At 43.7% G+C, this 16,473-nt stretch overlaps 1 protein-coding gene across 8 annotated transcripts in view; it reads right to left on the reverse strand.

Moving 5' to 3' along the window:
* Positions 1 to 16,473, reverse strand: part of DPH6 (diphthamine biosynthesis 6) — a 370,426-nt gene that overhangs the window by 344,912 nt on the left and 9,041 nt on the right. The gene's annotated exons all lie outside the window — the stretch shown is intronic.

Raw genomic sequence — 16,473 nt, forward strand, 5'->3', positions numbered from 1 at the left:
ACCAGCAGGCTGTCTCCCAGCTGCCTCTGCACAGCGCCGGCACACACAGGGCCTCTGAGCATGCACAGTGGTCATTTGCATGGCACTCCCTCTAGCTATGGCATCCCGGTGCTTTCCTCAGCTATGCCTATGCACGGGCAGGATGTCTCCCTTCTGCCCCTGCACAGTGCCAGCATACACATGGCCTTTGTCCATGCGTGCCTCTGTGCGTGCATGCTGGTGCCATGCAGGGGCAGCTGTGAAATGCACCACTGGCAGACAGTCATAGCTAGGGGAAGCTGTGATGGTGGCAATGACGGTGTAAGGAGGAGGAGCAGATATGTACCTGCTCTCTTCTGATTTAAGGGGCTATGTAAGCCCTCGAATTTAAGAGGGAGGTGCCAGCGATTCGGACACCCGAATCATTTCAACACATGCCTAACCTGTAGTGCTCCAGGACAGAGAAAAAGTTCACGTTTCATAACTGTGTGCATCTGTTTGTGAGATGAACACCTGAGTATACACGTGTGCAGAATTTAGAGGCACAGGAGGTTGGGTTGCTTGGTTTGAGTTTTTCCCCACAGCTTTCCAAAGAGCACTTGGGTCCCAAGAGGTAGGTGTATTTTTTTAAAAAGAATATTCTACTTGTGATTTGAAGTATATTGGCCCTGTTATTTCTCCACATGTGGAGTGCTCACTGAACTCAGAATAATGCTGCAAGTACGGAAAAACTTAGAAGCTAAACAGCACTACATAAAGGGATTCAAATAAATCTTTCAAAGAATTTAAAGCTAATTATTCAGTATTACTATAGCAGAAGTCTATTATAGTAGTAATGACAGATGAAAGAAGAGATTGTTTTATTGGCAATGGAAAGTGTATCCCCCCCCCCCATATGTGACAAGTAGCGAGTTCTATAAATGGTTTTATAGGTTGAGAAAACACATTAAAAGTTTAACACCTAATGCACATACAAGTTATGCACCGGTTTCTTTGGTGGAGAATATATAAACCAGTAGACATAGGGTAACTGTTCTGGATATTAGCAGCTCACACATCACCACAGAATAGAAAATCAGAATAAAACACAGCCTTTTACCCTACATACAGATCCACAATTATTATAGCTAAAACATTTAGAGTAATAACACACACACATACTTCCCCATTGCCCATGTGGTTGAGAATTGTGATATGTAGGTCTCTGCATAAATCTCCAAACAATCTGATAAATGGCAGAAAGTCAGGACCTAATTTATCATTTTAGGTACATGTTGTACAAAAATCAAAGGCCACATTCTTACTGTCCTTTCTAATATATAGTACAATACAAGTTCATTACAAATTATTTATTTATTTATTAGACACATTTAATATACTGCCCACTCCGAAGACTCCAGGCAGCGCTCAACAACATGCAAACCGGCAACATTAAAAATTACATTCTGAATTAAAACTAAAATAACTACCAAAGAACAGAAAAATTAACTACAGGTAAAAGCCTGGCGAAACAGAAAAGTCTTCAATAGCGATTTGAAGATTGGTAAGGAAGGGGCTAGCCGGATCTGTAGGGGGAGAGAGTTCCAAAGGAGCAGGTTATGAGGCTGGTCAATTCTCTGTTGGTCTAAACCAACTCCTGAGGCTTCAAGAATGCATGAACAGCTGCAGAAAATAGTTAGCAAAGTCTTATTATAGTTCCTTAATCATATGCATGTGTGCTCAATCTATACCAGGGGGTCTTAACGTTGGGTCTCCAGATGTTATTGGACTTCAGCTTCCATAATCCCCTGCCCCAGTGGCCTTTGGCTGGGGATTATGGGAGCTGAAGTCCAATAACATCTGGGGACCCAACGTTGAGAATCCCTGATCTATACAAAACCAGAATTTTTGTGGGACTCTGGTTTCCATTATTAAAAAGGCACTTCTAGCAAAAGAGATTGGATACTAACCGCATTATAAAGGTAAAGTGTGCCGTCAAGTCAATTTCGACTCCTGGCGTCCACAGAGCTCTGGGGGGGGGTGGTAGAATATAGGAGGGGTTTACCATTGCCTCCTCTCGCGCAGTATAAGATGAAGCCTTTCAGCATCTTCCTATATCGCTGCTGCGCAATAATGTACCAGCAGGGATTCAAACCGGCAACCTTCTGCTTGTTAGACAAGCTTTTCCCCCACTGTGCCAGCTTGCTGGTACCAACCACATTAAACAGTGTGGTATCTGGGTAGAGCACAAGTCGTAGTCAAATAGCTAGTGGAGCTTCCTTCCTTCCCTTGCAGGGGGAGCCCCTTAAAGGGCCTTGGAGGTCAGAGGCCACTCACTTGGGATGTTGACTTCCTTTAGAAGTAGAAGAGCCTATATCATCAGCCTCCTTGTGTCAGCGGCTTCCTCAAACCTATCCCCAGCAGCCAGGCCACTGTCAGCAGGCAGGTTTACCACTGTATTTGCATATGACAACTTGTGTTTCTCTCTGGAAACTGTAATAAGCAATCAAGTGTGGCTTTTTGTAAGCCATACATGTGTGTATGGCATCCTTCCCTGTGCTTACATCAGTCTCTGTTGTGGGTACAAGAAATCTTGTAACATATTGACCTGCAAAAAGCACTTGTTCTTTGGAACAACAACAGGTTACTCACCTGTAACTTTGGTTCTTCTAGCGGTCATCTGTACTTCTACACCAATGGGCTTTGCACCTCCGCAGAGACCTCGTCGGAACCTTAGAAGCTCAATTCCCGCTTTAGGTGGGAACTTCGCCCCCAGCCACTATATGCAGCTGCACTATTCCTCATCCCCTCAGTCACAGAGTCTGCCTTCAAGAGACCCAGTGGGGAGGACAGGAGGGCTTGCAAAAGTGCAGATGACCACTAGAAAAACCAAAGTTACAGGTGAGTAACCTGTTGTTCTTCGACGTGGTCTCTGTATTTTATACCAATGGGCACATAACAAGCCAGCACCCAAGGAAGAGGGAAGAGACACAAGCAACATTAAAAGCAGCATAACCTTTATTTCAAATCCAGTATATCAACTGAAAATGGACTGCAGAACACTTCTGCCAAATACAGCATCATTTCTTGCCCTGGCATCAATTGCATAATGGTGGATAAATGAATGCGGTGAAGCCCAAGTGGTAGCCTGACAAATTACATCCAACAGGATCGACCAATCAAAGGCCACTGACATAACTATTGACCATACTGAACGTGCCTTAACCGTGGCAGGCAACTGCTTACGAGCCAACTGATAACAAAGTTCTATTGTCGAAACTATTCACCTGCACATTGATTGGGCAGAAACACGGAGCCCTTTAAAGGGTCCATCATAGAGAACAAATAGGGAGGGTGTTTTCCTCCATTCTGCAGACCTCAACGTTGAAGGGCAATGCCCTCCTGACATCCAACCAATGTAACCTATGCTCCGCCTCTGATGAGGGGCTCTGGAAGAACACAGAAGAGTGAGAGGTGCAGAGCGGTGAAACATAGACACTACTTTTGGGAGGAACTGGACATCCAGTCTAAGTACCACTTGTCCCTGTGAAACTGTAAATACGGTAAATCAACCATTAAAATTTACAATTCGCTCACCTCACAGAGGTGATTGCCACCAAGAAGGCAACTTTCTAGGTTAGAAGGCGCAGCTCTACCAAAGCCAAGGCCTCAAATTGGGGTCTCAGCAGGCCAGCCAACACCACCAACAGGTCCCAGGCTGGTGCCATGATAGGATCATCGGTAAAAAACATGAGAAATGCCTTTTAAGAAAGTTTTGACCAATGGGTCTTTGAACCATGAAGGCCAATGGGGGGAGAATGGGCCACAATAGCCGCTAGATTCACCTTTAGGGAGGAAAGTCTCAGACCAGGGTCCTTTAAAGACCTCAAATAATAGCATACATGTTGCACAGAGGGATTAAATGCATCAAAACCATACAAAACAGCAAAAGAACAAAAATGAGTCCATCTGTGTTCATATTACTTCTGTGTAGATTGTTTCCCAACCGCCACCAGAATGTTTCTCAATCTAGGCAAGAAGTCAGTAGGATCCTCCAGGCTGTCAAGTGTAGGGATTTGACATCTGGGTGGAGTACCCAGCTGTTGTCCTGGGACAACAGGACAACAGGTGGAAGCCTCTTCCAAGACATCGCTAGTCTTTTCAAGGTCAGAAACCAAGGCCTCCTGGGCCACCGAGGCGCTATCAGGATGGCGTGTGAACGGCCCCATTTCAGTTTGCTCAGGACCTTCGGAATTAGGGGAAATGGGGGAAATAGATATAACACATAACCTGTCCATGGCAGGGCAAGGGCATCCCCCAATGAACCCCCACCTCCCCCCCCCCGCCGGAACAATAAAGGGAACATTGGGCATTGCCCTGAGAGACAAACAGATCCAGACTGGAGGCCCCCACTGAGCAAATAGGTCCTCCATAACACTGCTGTTCAAAGCCCACTCGTGGGAAACCATCAATGGCCTGCTTAATCTGTCTGCCTGGACATTCAAGGCACCTTGTATGTGAACTGCCTGGGGCAACACCGCATGTGTGAAGCACCAACTCCAAGGTTCCAGGGAGAGGAACAGAAGGCTCCTCGAAGATGTGCCCCCTTGCTGACTCACGTAGGCTTTCGCTGTGGTATTGTCCGTCTGTGCGGTTACTACACAGCCCGAAATTCTGGGCAAGAACCCTTTGAGGGCAATTAATATGGCCAACAACTTCAGGTAATTGATGTGGTGGGCTCTCTCATGGAGACCAATGCCCGCTCAGGCGAGAACTGTCTAGGTGCGCTCTCCACCCGAGTTCCAAAGCATCAGTGGTGATCACCCATTGTGACGGTAGAACTCTGAAGGGAGCCCTGAACCCCAAATGGGGAAACTTGGTCCACCACACCACCGAGGTGCACACCCAGCTGGGGGGGTGCCCATTCCAGGTATTCAGGATCCTGAAGAGTGTCAAACATGTCCAGAAACCACCTCTGAACGATACACAAATGGAAGGGAACTTGGGGCAAAACATAGGTGGTGGCTATGCAGGTGTTGAGCAGGTGTTGTGCCCCAGTAGGTGTTGAACAGATCACATGGTTTGCGGCCCTCCTGAAAGGAATGTCAAAGCTAGCCCTCTGAGCACTGGAATGCGCTGGTCCATGAGGAAGACTTTCTCTGACACTGTATCAAAGATCAGGCCTATAAACTAAATCTGTCGAGTCGGTACCAGTTGAAACTTTTCAAAATTGATCTTGAAAAGGCCCTGCAGTGTCTGAACCACGATCCCGAGAGCTTCCAAGACCGCCCACTCGGACTGTGCCAGGACGAGCCAATCATCTAGTTACAGTAGCACCTGCACTCCTTTCTGTAGGAATGCGACTACCAGAGCTAGACATTTCGTAAGGACTCTTGACGCTGTCATGAGTCCAAAGGGCATCACCTTGAACTGATAGGGGATCCCCCTATCTGAAACCGCAAGAAATGATAGTGCTGTGCTCTGATCAACACATGATATTAGGCATCATTTAAATCAACAGACACCATCCATATCCCTCGTTCCAGTATGCTCAAGATATTTGGTATCTACAGCATCCAAAAACGCTTGTACACTAGGTGTCGATTTAGGGCCCTGAGGTCTAATATGGGGAGTCGACCCCCATCTGGTTTCGGTCCTATAAAGTACCGGGAGTAGAAGACGGGACTTCCTGGCTCGATGACGCACTCTATCGCATCCTTTGAAAGTAGAGCGGCTACTTCCTGGTGAAGGTCAGGAGTGGATGGAGTGATCACGATTTGGGACCACGAGGGGTCACCCGGAACTCGAGGGTGTATCCCAAACATATTAAGGATAGGACCCATTGGTCCATCGTCATCTCTCCCTATTTGCCCGCAAACAGCGCTAGCCGAGTCCGAAAATTCCCCCGAGTCATTATTTCTTGGGGAAAGTGCTCTGGCGTTGTTTCTGAAAGGGTGGTTTACTCAATTGCAAGCCCAGTTTATGATGGGGCTGGGACTTGTTTCCACGAAAGGACCGGTCCAAAGGGGAGTGCTGCTGGAAGGACGACTTCTGCTAACATGGAAGCCACTGGGAAGGCCCCTGTGTCTTGAGCATAAGAAAAGAGAATGACATATACCTCGCCATGCTCCGCATCTTCTGTACCTTTTGGAGCGTATCATCGGTTTGCTCCGTGAAAAGGCTAGTGCCCTCAAATGGTAGATCTTTGATCCTAGCCCAGGCCTTGTAGTGTAAGCCAGAAGAACACAGCCAGAAGAACGGCTGATAAGGTGAATAGGCCTCTTCGCCGGAAGAAGCACCCTCTGGTTCATCCGTCAGTACCAACTGCTCCTCCCTAGCCTCCGCACATTTAGATACGTAGAAGACTCCACCCAAGAAGGATCCTGCTTCAACCTCTTGGCCAACGGGCCTTCAGGCGTGGCGCTTGGCTCAACTTTCTTCTTCTTTGGTATCGCAGGAAGGTGCTGACCTGCTGGAAAGTCATGTTGGATCTTCAGCTTCTCCTTTTTCTTCTTCTGCTTCGACCCAGCAGAGGTTGGAAGATTCTGACACCTGCAGCAGAGGATGCTTCTGCACGTTCTCTGTCCTAGTCACAGTTTGCAGTACCATAGGCAGCCCACCGACGGAGGACGTCAATTACAATATTGAAACTGAGGTTTCAACCTCGGCAGGAGCAGATTCCGGACGATTAGACAGTGCTGATGTGGCCATTTTTGTAAATTGTTACAAAGCCAAGCCTTAGAGAGATCTTAGATCCACAGCACACACATTTTTTAAAGACTGTCATGCCCAGCATACACACCAATGGCCGGCAGGCCTTCACACCCCATCCCAGCCGGGACCAAGGTACAAACTAAGAAAAGACCAGAAGAAAAAAACCAAAACACCAAGAAAAAGAACGCAACTGCATGAAGTAAATAAACGACTAAAGAAGAGGAAAGCAGGAAAATATAACAACAAGGGGACAAACAATCCTACTCATTGCCGAGCTGCAATCTCCATGATTTTGACTGAAGCACGGACGACAAAGGACTGAGGGGATGAGGAGTGGCACAACCACATATAGCAGCTGGGGGCGGGGTTCTACCTTAAGCAGGATAATTGAGCTTGTTAGGTTCCGACGAGGTCTCTGCGCAGGTGCAAAGCCCATTGGTGTAAAAGACAAGAGACCATGTAAAAGAACAATTATTACAGGATCAGGCTAGAGTAATTATTTTGACTCCAGCATCTAATTCCAAAAGATGTCAACATGTTACTCTTTATTTTACAAGTTTACATCTCACCTGACAAGTACTGAACAAAGCTTTCATATAATGCAACACCACTGTTACCTTATTAAAAAAAACACAAGTTGTTTTGGTAAGAATTAATCTGCCTACTATCCTTTCACTATCAACTTAATTTATAATTACCATCTTCACAAGTTAGCCCACTTCAGCCTTAAACATCCACATATCCACCATCTTGAATTTGGGTGGTTGACATCATCACAAACTATGCCGTTGAGATGTCCCTATGTGTCACTCACTACAAGTGTACGAAATTTAGTACAAATCGGTTGGGCAATCTAAAAATTAGCCCACTTGTGTCTCAACCATTCATGCACCCACCATCTTGAACTGGGGTGGGTGATATCATTACAAACTACACCGTTGAGCTGGCAGGCCCCTAGGTGGCCAGATTTGGCTTTTAAAAAGCCAAATTCTGGGTTACGGCCCATTTGACTCACGAGTATACCCCTTAGGTTCTGGCAACCCTACACCTGTAGCAAATTTGGTTCAAATCATTTAAGTGGTTCGCAACTCAGCCCACTTGCAGCTCAAACATTAACGCATCCATCATCTTGAATCAGGGTGGCTGACATTACCGCAAGCTACACCACTGAGATGTCCCTATGTGTCCCTACAGTTGTAGCAAATTTTGTTCTAACTAATTAGGTGGTTCTCAAGTTAGCCCATTTGCACCTCAAACATTTATGTGTCTGCCATCTTAAATCAGTGTGGATGACATCATCACAAACTACACGACTGAGGTGTCCCAATGTATCCCTACAATTGTACCCAATTTGGTTCATATTGGTCCAGGCACTGTGAAGTGGGGGCGGGGGGGGGGAGAGACACACACAGAATGCCAGGTGATCTCATAAGCTTACTTTCCTTAAGGAAATTAATCTGTAAAAAATCACACCCTGGGAGATCAAGCCACAGATGTTTTCTATATGTGCAACTGAACATACATCTCCATCTCCAGTGCTCACCCAGGTTTCACTAAACTGGTTGGATGCTTCTTTTAATGTGGACTTTTAATGGATATCCCCATCCCAGGCCACCCATTATTATATGCAACTAATTTCCCCACTGCAAGGAACGGATCAGAGCTTCCATTACTTTTCTATGAAAATAAAAACCTATCATGAAGAATAAATAAATAAGAACTCTTTCTTCAAGTTATTGTCCCCCTATAAACTACGCACTTATTTACTGGCATATGCAAGACTTCAAGTGCAATTTTAGAACTGTCTTTAAATGCATTCAGCTGCAAAAGCACAGTTATAGAATGTCTATCATTAATGCAATTGATTCCATATATTTATATCTTTAAATTTTTTTGCAGTGAAATTAATATCTGCTCTGAACAAAAAAAAAAACAAAAAAACACCTCACTTATTTAGTCCAAGACAACTTGATAACATCTCTTTCAACTATAGTTATAAATATCATGCACAAACTTCCAAAGCACAAGTTGTCAAGATTTAACATTAGCATTAATTTATGTCATAACTGACTGTTATTCTCAAGATAATAGCAATGTATTCAGTCCATGCTGTCTGGAGGAAAATGAAGAGAAACTTTGTCCTGTCATTAATCATTTAATTAAACTGATCAATAACGCATTCTCTTTACACTGCTTACAGAATGATCCTAAGATTTTTTGCTCTGGCAGGGAAGCTTGAATGAGTATACCAACAACTATGCTATCACATTATCACAAAACGTGATTTTGTACTGACATTTAAGACAGATGCCTTAATACGAACACACAGAGTCAGGGTGAACAGAAAATGCAGGTGGCGTTTAACAGCTAAAGGCAAATGCTGCCAACCTGATTCAAACTGATCAATCAATGAAACCACAATATGACAGACACCAACGTCTTATCAAAATAATATGTCCCTGAAGCTTGCAGGACCCTCAGGGACACATTTTCATGAGGCACAAAGGGCTGCAGAGGGAAAAGGGGATTGGCAAAAATCACCCCGCTCTCATTGTGCGTGCAAAACATCATTCAGTATACACAAATTAGTCTAGATGGCAGTCATTATCAGGTTCAGTCTACTTTCTTATCACAGTCTTCTCTGAGCTTTTATTTTAGTTCAAAACTGAGCTTCTATTTTAAATTATTGTTTAAATTGTTACCTTTTTGAAGTGTTTTTGTGACAGGATTACATTGGATTATATGTAAGTGTACAATGATTACAGTTTTCATAACAGGTCGTTTCAACACTATTGTTTTTTAAGTGTTTAATGATTGTGTATTTTAACATTCTCTATGTTATTATGTGTCCTAGTTTGCCCCTGAAGGCAGCTTTGGCCGATAAGTGTTGGGCTTAAATAAACAAGTTTACAGCACGGTGGGACTTCTGTCTCTTCATTTGCATCTCTAGTCCTTTCAGGTCATGTGAAGGAACAAAAGTTCACAATACGCTTATTTTAGTTATATTGGGAAATAAGCTGTTCCAACTAAAATATTGGGGTGGCGAGGCGGGGTGTGTGTTCCAACTGTGTTCTATGGAAGCCGGGATTCCAGCTTCAATAAGGACATCCATTCTGAATGAGATGCTTGCCGGGACGCTTTTGTTGGAGCTAGGACTGTGGCAGCATCAGTTCTAAGCTGACCACTGGGGGGGGGGGGTGGGCATTTAAAGTCATGGATAAAAGTGCTGCCCTCTTTGTTCTTCCAGTGTTAGTCTCCATTTTGTCTCTCCAGAGATGGCTGTTTGTTTTAGTCTCTCTCTTCAGCCATGAGCTACAGCTGAAATAAGCTGCAGGCTCTTTCAGATTTGTTTGTAACCTTTTCTTTAAATAAAGAAAAGCTAAAAACACAGCCTCAGCAACCCATTAGCCGCACACCCCAATGATCATTTGTACTAGCATTCCAGAGATAACACTGGGCTGGTTTGCACCAACCAGCACATGCAATCAGGTGCTGAGAGAGCACCCATTCCAACATCACTGAAGACAAAGTGATGCACTGCCAGGTTGTCATTTAATCAGGGAGGGGGGAGGGGGGGCATCCATCTGAACCACCCCTCTACATGCACTTTGGAGCATGTTTAGAGAGGCAATTCAGATGAGCACCTCACCACACATGATTAAAGGACGCCCCCAACAGATGTCAAGATTCTCTGCAGTGAGGTTAGGGCAAGCAGGCTCTCAGCTCAATACAGTCCTGCTTGCGTGTGCTGGTGCAACTGGCCCAGTGATGACCACCTATTCAGCACACACACACACAAAAGAGGTTTCCATGTGCAGAAGTTACAATTCTGGATGTTGGAATGAGGTTCTTTTCACTAAAAATTGGCAAAAATTGTTGTTATTGCTGGACATATTAATGGCATTTAAGATAAACACATGAACAAAATAAACAATCTGAACCCTTCTTGTGCTTATAACCCAAATTAAAGTGCTACAGAATATTCCCTTAAGTCTGTCCATATGAAAAACATTCCCCTGAAAGCTATCAGAGATCTCCCTGTAGCAGCCGATGCTTGTGCACGGGGTACGTCCAGTCACTTCCGGACCGAGGAGGGAACAGGGCAGCAGGGAAGTACACTGCTGCTCTGCCGGGCCATTTTTTAAGAGAGCGTCGGCGGGGAGAATTCACCGGGGGGGGGATGTAGCGGGGGGAGGGAATGCAGCCTCCCCCACCCTCGAATCGGCCCCTGCCAGTTCTGTGTACATCCCTAGTGGGAGCAAGGTAGGAGGAAATGCTACCCAGCTTTTCCTTCTACCTTGCTTCCACACAGACAAAAATTTGGAGCATAAACTGCTCCCAGACCCAAATAGACCCGGGTTTTTGATTGTGTAAATGACCTCAGAGTTGGAAGGAGCCTTGTCTTTGTCCTCTTCTATATGACAGCCTTCCAGGTTGTGCTGTCATGTCCCCCCATCTCCAGGCTAAACATACTGCAATGTATGTTTCTTCTACCTACAGGACTTATTTTTCAGACCCTCTTTGTCGCCTTCCTCTGAACCTGTCCTAATTTGCCTACCTCCTCCTTAGAGTGCAGCATTCAGAACTGGACACAATACCCCAGATAGGTCTGGCTAGCATGAAACAAAGTGAAACTACTGCATCTTGTGACTTGGAAACTGTGGTTTATTAAGGTAAAGTGTGCCTTTATTTCGACTCCTGACACCCACAGAGCCCTGTGGCTTTCTTTTGGTAGAATACAGGAGGGGTTTACCCATTGCTCCCGCACAGTATAAAATGATGCCTTTCAGCATCTTCCTGTATCAGTGCTGCGCAATATAGTACCAGTGTGGATTCGAATCAGCAACCTGCTTGTTGGTCAAGCATTTCCCCGCTGTGCCATTAGGTTGCTATGGTTTATTAATGTAGCCTAAAATCTCATTGGCCTTTTTTTGCAGTGCAACACACTGCTGACTCATCTTCCACTTGCTACATACTGCCATCTGGAGATTCTTTCCTGATGTGCTACCACCAAGCCAGGTATCCCCCATCCTATACCTGTGCATTTAATTTTATTTATTTGTCTACATGCAGAATTCTGCATTTGTCTCTACTGAATTTCATTTTGTTAGTTTCAACTCAGTTTTTCATTCTATCAAGACCACATTGAATTTTTCTCCTGTCTTCTGAGGTGTTAGCTACCCCTTTCAGTTTTGTGTCATCTGACAATTTGGTGAGATTTCATCCACCTCTTCATGTAAGTCAACTGATAAAAATGTTGAAGAGTACCAACTTCTGAAAGAAGAGTCGCCAGCAGGGCATGTCAGGAATCTGTTGGAGATTTAAAGCTCAGCAAAACTGGATTCCAAAAATATATCAGGGTAATCGATGCCACCTATTGCTACTAATTCTTGCTTCCTTGAAGCTTCTGTAACTTGTTTCAGAAAAGTATCCTCTACATTCTTTTCTTGGTATAACAATCCATACTATTGCACTAGAGAACACTGTAGTACTCTAACTACAATGCTGTTATTTCCTTCATTTATTTTTACTCAAATGGTCTCTACTGGGCTACCATATTCACTCTCTTGGATTTCTGTGCAGGTGCACACAGTTTTAAAATTTCATGCTGAGATGTGGGATTGAAAACTTTCTGAAAGTTTTTCCATACTTTATTTTTCCATGAAAAATTTTCTAATTCTAAAAATTCATTGTTTCATAAATACATTTCTAACCATGAATAAATGTCAATTCAATATTAGGTAAGCTTCCCTTAATTTCAAAGATACAATTAATTTATTCAGGTGATTATCCCTAGGAAATGTGTGAATATTTATTTATTTATCAAATTTATATACTGCCCGCACTTTAGTCTCTGGGCAATTAACAGTTAAATAAAACAATTAAAACATATAAAAATTTAAAACAATTCAACAATTCAAAATCCACAACATTAAAACCTACAAATTTTAAAAAGCTGAAAAATCTTGGGTGAAAAAATGGGTTTTCAGATGTTTCTTAAAAATAGCCAGAGATGGGGAGGATCGTATCTTAATACACAATCTCGGGGCAGCAACCAACCAGTAACCACCAGAGGAGCTGGCGGTAACTGGAGAGGGACTTCCTCAAGTGACTTCAATGGGCGGTGGGCTCACAGTGAAGAAGACGCTCTCTTAGATATCCAGGGCCTAAGCCGTTCAGGGCTTTATAAGTTATAACTAGCACTTTGTATTTTGCCCGGAAACCTATTGGCAGGCAGTGTAACTCCATAAGCAAGGGAGTAATGTGGTCTCTCCGAGATGACCCAGAGACCAACCTGGCTGCTGCATTCTGAACCAACTGATGTTTCCGGGCTATGTACAAAGGCAGCCCCACATAGTGCATTGAGGTAATCCAGCCTAGATGTTACCAGCATACATACCACTGTTTTGAAGTCATTAATCTCGAGAAATGGGCACAGCTGGCGTATCAGCCGAAACTGATAGAAAGCCCCTCTGGCCACCACCTCAACCTGAGAAACCAGGGAGAGGTGTGGATGCAGTAGTACTCCTAGACTGCAGACATGTTCTTTCGGGGAAGTGTAACCCCATTTAGAACAGGTAGGTCAAAATCGTCTCTGGAGTTCTGACTCCGCACAATAAGTACCTCCGTCTTATCTGGATTCAGCTTCAGTTTATGCTCCCTCATTTAAATGTTTTATTGATTTGTAAACAGGAGAGTAATATAGTAGAGGTCTGGGGATTTGTTGTTACAGAATTTATAGGTCAAGTAAAATTTTTATTTATTTTATTTTTACATATATATATCCCAGTTTTCTTCCAAGCAACTCAAAGCAGCGTGTTTAGCCTCAAAACCTGTGTGGTGGGTTAGGCTGAGAGATATGTGACTGGCTCAGAGTCACCAAGAGAATTTCTTTAGGGCATCAGGAAAACATGCACAGAAATGTTTTTCTGAGAAATGTTATGCACATGAGAAAAAAATGGAAGGCATTTTTTTTGCAGAACATTTTCCAATTCTGAGTTTTCCAGAAAACTCACAACTCTGAACATGCTATTTACCTTCCCTTGCCTCTGTTTATGATATCCTTCAATTTTTACGATATCCTGTAATTCCCATCCCAGGAGTTATCCCAACGAATTTCAGTTATACAAAGCCTCAACAGTAAACTAAAGTTGAGCCATCAAGTCAGTGTCAACTCCTGGCAACCTCAGAGCCCTGTGGTTTTCTTTGGTAGAATACAGAAGGGGTTTATTCTTTGGCAGAATGAATGGGTTCATTCTCCCATGCAGAATGAGATGATGACTTTCAGCATCTTCCTATATCGTTGCTGCCCAATATAGGTGTTTCCCATAGTTTAGGAAACATACCAGAGGGGATTCGAACCACTAACCTCTTGCTCGCTAGGCAAGTTATTTCCCCCTGTGTCATTAGGTGGCTCAACAGTACCAAAAGGTAAATGTTTACAGCAACAGCAACATAAAACCTCAAATAAAGAAGGGATGTACAAAAGGTTTCTACTCAAAACAGGTCTTTTTTAGTGTCTCATGCTTGAAATAAAACACCTGTTAGATAAAGGGCCTGTTTTGAGCTTGAAACAAAACAACCCTGTTTCAGTTTGTAACATTTCGAACACCATTTTGGAAGCCTGTTTTTCTCTTGCTTATTAGTTTTCTGGCACTGGCTTCCAATTGACTTGCAATCCTATGGGGGTTTGAGGAGAGGTTAAATGTTTTTTTTAAATCACCTGCTTCCCCACTTCTTTTGTGGTTTGGGTGGCAGGCAGCACCCATCATGCCTTAACACGTAACTCACTTTGGTATATCCAGGAGCTACCCATGGAGAACAAGGGGTGTTATGAGTTTCCCCATTGTTTCCTATGGCCCAAACACTCAAAACATTTGAGATTTATTATGCTTAAACAACCAGGTCAACCACTGTTTTCATGAAATATTTCAGCCATCTGTGTTCTGTTTTGAGCTCAAAACAAAATGCAAAATCTGTTTTGTGCACGTCTCTATAATAAAGCAATAGAAGTGTTAAATATCTTGCAAACTAAACCCCTCTTATCAAGACCACAGTGAATATTCAGCCATCATACTTTCAGATTTGAAAATTATAGTGAAGTCTCTTTAAAAATAAATCATTGGCTGACATGCAGCATTGCCTTAAAAGGAGTATGTAAACTAGCTGTTTTGCAGCACTGCATGCAGAGAGACACGAGGATGCGATTTTCACTTCTCTTCCTTTTATTTGCCAAGAATATGTCCCTGAGGGTCTCACAGCTCACAGGAACTTACTGCTGGCAGGAAAAGGGGCTTTTGAAGTGATGGGAGAGAAGCAAAAATTGTGTCCCCATCTCCCTCCATGCATGTAGTGCTATGAGCTAATTCTCACTACGCAGCTAGTTTACTGGCACCTTACAAGGACAGAGATCTCTTGCTCCATCTTCAAGGATATGCTGCGTGTCAGCCATTTTATTGTTTTTCCATGTGTTCTCATACCTTCAAAAACATCCCTTGCCCTCGATACCACTGGCCCAGAATAAGTGGTCATAACTTGCCAACTCCTCTAGTTCAGCTATTGTTTGCACATAAGATAGCTTCAACCCATTCACAGAGTTTTCTGTTTATACAGGCTTCCTCATTGACTTTGAAAGGAGCAGAAGTGGATGAGAGAAAGGGATGTAGACAGAGATATGCTCTCTCCACTGAAGTGAATGGGAAATCCCATGCTTATAGGAGCTGTCCATGGGCACCTTATTCCCCTTAGATATCTGGTTAAAGCAGTGTTCACTTTTCCAATGGCTTGCTGCTATAACAACAACTTGTACAGAAGTATAACAATTTAGAATAATCACCTCTAACGAATTTGGAACGGAAAAAGTACTGTGACCTATCGTTATTTTATTTATTTATTTATTTGATTTGTATACCGCCCTTCCAAAATGGCTCAGGGCGGTTTACAATTAAAACAAACCACTAAAACAATAAAGAGCTAAAACAAATTAAAAACAATATAACAATTAACAATTTAAAAACATTTTAAAACAACAATTAAACAATTACAGTGATTAAAAGCCCCAAAATCGGGTTAGAATATTAAAACAGATTTTAAAACCATGGAAAGCCAGGCCAAACAAATACGTTTTAAGGGCTCTCCTGAAGGCTAATACAGAATTCAAATTTCGGATTTCCGCAGGGAGCGCATTCCACAGCCCCAGGGCAGCTATAAAGAAGGCCCACCTCCAAGTCGGCACCAGATGAGCTGGTGGTAACTGGAGACGAATCTCCTAAGATGACCTTAATGTGCGGTGGAGATCACGCAGAAGAAGGCACTCTCTAAGGTAACTCGGGCCTAAGCTGTTCAGGGTTTTAAAGTTAATAACCAGCACTTTGTATTTTGCCCAGAAACATATCGGCAGCCAGTGTAACTGTTTCAAAACAGACATCATATGGTCTCTCCGGGTTGCCCCAGAGACCAATCTGGCTGCCACATTCTGAACTAATTGAAGTTTCCAGACTATGTACAAAAGTAGCCCCACGTAGGGCGCATTGCAATAGTCAAGCTGGGAGGTTACCAGCTGGTGCACCACTGTTTTGAGGTCATGCCCCTCAAGGAATGGGCGCAGCTGTCAAATCAGCTGAAGCTGATAGAAAGCACTCCTGGCCATAGCCTCCACCTGAGATACCAGGGTGAGGCCTGGGTCCAGGAGTACTCTCAAGCTGTGCACCCGCTCCTTCTGGGGGAGTGTAACCCACAGGAAGATCTAACTCACTCCTCAGATTCTAAGCCCACACAATGAGCACCTCCATCTTGCTTGGA

The sequence above is a fragment of the Hemicordylus capensis genome, chromosome 1 (assembly GCF_027244095.1).
Source record: "Hemicordylus capensis ecotype Gifberg chromosome 1, rHemCap1.1.pri, whole genome shotgun sequence".
NCBI lineage: Eukaryota > Metazoa > Chordata > Lepidosauria > Squamata > Cordylidae > Hemicordylus > Hemicordylus capensis.